General features: G+C 41.5%; 1 protein-coding gene across 1 annotated transcript in view; it reads left to right on the forward strand.

Annotated features, from left to right (window-relative positions):
• Positions 1–5,000, forward strand: part of LOC123500002 — a 75,556-nt gene that overhangs the window by 45,801 nt on the left and 24,755 nt on the right. The gene's annotated exons all lie outside the window — the stretch shown is intronic.

Genomic DNA, 5,000 nt, shown 5'->3' on the forward strand with positions numbered 1-5,000 from the left:
GCCCGATGAGAGAAATTGCTGCCGTTATGGTGGCAACTTCACGGGGTTATGACGCAGCTGAGCCTAGCCGCTGAGCCACGCCTCCCTCAGCGGCTCGTCTCTCCGCACCACTCTTTACCCTCGCCGGCAGCTGGATACGAGGTGCTTCATAAGACCGAGCACAATTTTTTTTCTATCTAAACGTGTGACCGTGAAATGTTTTTTGTACGTCACAGTTCTCGGGTGAGTCGCCTTTGCTTGTACGTACGTACATACCACCTTTTACAGGCATAAGATACTAACATAAATTGCCAATCCATAAATATTCACTCACAATGAAAAAACAAAATTAGACATGACATTCGATAATCCTCATTTTATACGTACACCATTCCACTGCCTAGCAAAAAAACTTTTCCCTAGTCAACTCCCTGACATAGTTCCTCTCCCCAGTTCCACTCTCCACAGTACTTACTATCTTTCCCAGTCTCCCAGCACAACGGGCCACGCCCCAGCTGGCGCACCGGCACCAGATGGACCATTTTCGTCCACTCAGCCGACCACGGACCACGGTTGTGGGATAAAAGTGGGAGGTGTCGATATAAAGTACGCCAATAATCTCATCATGAGTTTTCTTGCCCAGAATGAACGGTCAGCATGTAGCACCCACTGGCCGTGGACACAACTTATATGCAGATAAAGATAAAGAAAAATAAATAATATATATATATATATATATATATATATATATATATATATATATATATATATATATATATATATATATATATATATATATATATATATATATATATATATATATATATATATATATATATATATATATATATATATATATATATTTATTAGAATGCAAAAAGATCATCACAATAAAATTCTAAAATGAAAAAAAAGGTTAAGTCCACTTAGTTGAGCATGATAGAGTTAAACAGCACAACATAAATATATGTAACCAGTGCAGCGACAACATTGATGTGACTACTGAACACTATAACCGAGGCATAAGTAGGTCAAGTGGGTCATTCCAAGTCTGCAGGTTGAAAATAGTCCACCTCCTTAAGACACGGCTGTCGCAGATTGGCGAAGAAAGGTCGAGACTTTTTTTTTTTTTTCATGTTGAGATTAACGCTGGTAACATCACGTGTGTGTCTGCATGCTTTCGAGGACACACGCACACACACACACACACACACACACACACACACACACACACACACACACACACACACACGGTGTGTGGTGTGTGCCTGGTCTCAGGCCTATCCGAAGATCGGAAATAATGAGCTCTGAGCTCGTTCCGTAGGGTAACGTCTGGCTGTCTCGTCAGAAACTGCAGCAGATCAAACAGTGAATTACACACACACACACACACACACACACACACACACACACACACACACACACACACACACACACTGTTCAGACGTGCATGTTATATATCATGCACAAATATGCAGGTAGCCACATACTCTCATACATACTGAATACACCAAAGAAATGTACGACAACGTCTATATATATAGCTGACTACTCACTTCACCTGAATAAAGCAAACACGCTCGAAACGAAAAACACGCGTACTGACATCTACTCGCCATTCCCACCTCTGACGCACAAGCACTCTAAAGGGATCCTAAAACACAGCAACGAAAGGATATAATAGATTTTCTTCTATGACACGGACGGAACACATCGAAGCAAATGAATTTTTCATCTCTACACAACTTCACAATTTTCCATAACAGGAGACCACAAAGATAACACAACACTGCGCTGCAATCTACCACCGGGGAAAACAGACTTGGACAAAATATACTATAGTGAAACAGAACACTCCACATCACAACAGCATACAGCAGCACAGAGAGCAGTAGTGTATCACAACACTAAGCAACAGAAAACTTTTGCGGTAGTACAACACACAATCACACCAACACGAAAGAAAATAAAAGTAAAACAACAAAAAAAAAAAAACGTCAGACACACTAAACCACGTTTCACAAGTATAAAAAAAAAAGAAAGAGTGAGAGAAAAAATAAGAAAAGAACACCTCACCGCACACAAAAAGATGAAGCAGGAATGCAGAATTAAAGAAATCAAAGCGACTAAAAGCACGATAAAAGCAGCAAAAAACACGCCACAATCGCCACCTCCCCCCCACACACATCATGGCTGACTGCTGATGGCATTACCTCCACCATTGTCATATTTATGCTTTAAGACCGACACTGTCCACGTATCCGCGATCGTATTTAGCACTCCCACTCACAGTAGTATGTTCTCTGCACGTACAGACACACAGGGAGCCATTGTTGTTCAAATCTCGGTTATGTGCAAGGTGTTAATTCTGTCGGAGTGGGATTCGGAAGCATATATATTTTTTAACTGCTGCATTGTTCTTCAAGGGCTTCACAGAATTATCATACTATGTTTTGTGACTAAAATACTATATCAAATACGGTGTGTGTGTGTGTGTGTGTGTGTGTGTGTGTGTGTGTGTGTGTGTGTGTGTGTGTGTGTGTGTGCGTGTGTGTGTGTGCTCGAGATTCGCAAACACCACACGCACGTCATATATAGCCTACTTATTCGGCGCCTAACAAGGTAAAGCTTTTAACTGAATGTATTGTTTATTCGTTTCTCGTTTAGCCACAGAGAGAGAGAGAGAGAGAGAGAGAGAGAGAGAGAGAGAGAGAGAGAGAGAGAGAGAGAGAGAGAGAGAGAGAGAGAGAGAGAGAGAGACGCAGTTCCGGTCTGGCTGCATTATTACTAGTTCCAATAAATTAGGATGATTATACAGCTTAATGAGTAGATTTATGAGACGTGGATGTGCACGCTGTCAGTTGTGCTGCTTAATAACTCACCGCTAAGGAATGTTAAAGCTGCCAATGACAAGACTCTAACGTGTGAGAGTTTTATGATGAATGGTACCTTCCTGACAATTCATTAATTTTAACATTGATGACACTATGTTCTTTTAATTGGCTGTATTTTCCTAAGCTTATATGTACCCAGTTGCCTCGAGTCTTTATAAATGTGATTTCTCAGAGTGAATAATTGCTGTGTCGTTTTGCTGCCCAGAAAGATCAAGAGCCTCCAGGAAAGGTGGAAAAGAATGAAGGTACTGAAATAATGGAATGAAACACGACCACCTACCTATTTACGGTTACCTCACTAGATTTTGTTACTTGTATAGAAATAGAAGAATTACCTTTTCTTTTTTCTCTTAAGGCTAAGTCCACAAACTATAAAATAGGTCTCTCTCTCTCTCTCTCTCTCTCTCTCTCTCTCTCTCTCTCTCTCTCTCTCTCTCTCTCTCTCTCTCTCACACACCCGCATTGATACCACCTGTGTGATATCCAACATGATACGAGCAATAAACCATTAGGCTAGTGTTATAATCTTAAGCTTCCTTCTATCCCCAAACATCTACATTTTAAGTCTGTATATACTGCAATTTTAATAAACCGTATTTACTCCTACTACTACTACTACTACTACTACTACTACTACTACTACTACTACTACTACTACTACTATTATTATTATTATTATTGTCATTTTTATTATTATCATTATTATTATTATTATTATTATTATTATTATTATTATTATTATTATCATTATTATCACACACACACACACACACACACACACACACACACACACACACACACACACACACACACACAAATCAGTGAAGCATCTGATACCCTAAATAATGGCTTGGTTTTCGTTCATTCCTTACCAAATGCGTTTTCTTTGAAGGCTCTTGAATTAATTGAAGGGATTCTTTTCTTTTTACTCGGGGAAAAAGTATGTGCCTAATTTCTTTCTTTCTCATTCCAAATTCCTTCACTCCCTTCTTCATTCATTTATTATCTCTCTCTCTCTCTCTCTCTCTCTCTCTCTCTCTCTCTCTCTCTCTCTCTCTCTCTCTCTCTCTCTCTGCCTCTTCACTCACTTTGCCCAATGCCTTCCTTTCCCTTCCTCTCTCCTACGCCTTGATGCACCTTTCTCCTTCCTCTCCCTGCCTCACTTACCTCCCTCCTTCCTGTGCGCCCTTAGGAGTTACCGCGAAGGAGAAGCACTCTCAATGAGGGAGAAGGAGAGGGAGAAGGAGGTTGAGGCGAAGGAAAAGGAGGAGGAGGAGGAGGAGGAGGAGGAGGAGGAGGAAGAGGAGGAGGAGAAGGAGGAGGACATATCCCAGAGAATGTATAACACTGTGCATCCTTAACGAATTGCACATAAAGTTTTTGTTCACATATTGTTTGTGGATGAGTGAAGTTTGCAGTTCAATATCCTAAGTGCACTGCTGGGTTTCACTTTTTTTTTTTAGTATCATCCTCTCTCTCTCTCTCTCTCTCTCTCTCTCTCTCTCTCTCTCTCTCTCTCTCTCTCTTACAAAATCTCTCTCTCTTACAAAATCTTCTCTTCCCTTACATTACTCTTCTCTCTCTCTCTCTCTCTCTCTCTCTCTCTCTCTCTCTCTCTCTCTCTCTCTCTCTCTCTCTTACAAAATCTTCTCTTCCCTTACATTACTCTTCTTTTCCCTTTTTTCTCCACCCTTCCCTCTCCCTCCTCGTCCTCCTCCTCCTCCTCCTCCTCCTCCTCCTCCTCCTCCTCCTCCTCCTCCTCTTCCTCCTCCTCCTTCTCCCACTCCTACACCTCGTCGTCCTCGCCTGCCGCACTTTTTTTCCTTCTCTCTGCACAAAGACACACTCGCCTTCGATCTCATATCACGGATCCCCAAGGCTGTGTTGACGTCAGGGGTCCTTTATGGCGAGGGAGCTTCGTCTCGCGGGCCTCACTGTCCATATGGGAGCAACTTCGTCATGATTTCCTTTTTGATTTTCGTTTCCCCCAGCAGACACCTTCACCACCGCTGTCATTACAACTACTACGGCTGCTGCTACCCTCACCAGGCATTACCTCTAATAGGTTTTCTTTTTCAATGTTCTCTCTTGATTATATTTTATTGTACACGTAACTATGTGATTCTA

This window comes from Portunus trituberculatus, chromosome 50 (assembly GCF_017591435.1).
Source record: "Portunus trituberculatus isolate SZX2019 chromosome 50, ASM1759143v1, whole genome shotgun sequence".
NCBI classification, from domain to species: Eukaryota; Metazoa; Arthropoda; class Malacostraca; order Decapoda; family Portunidae; genus Portunus; species Portunus trituberculatus.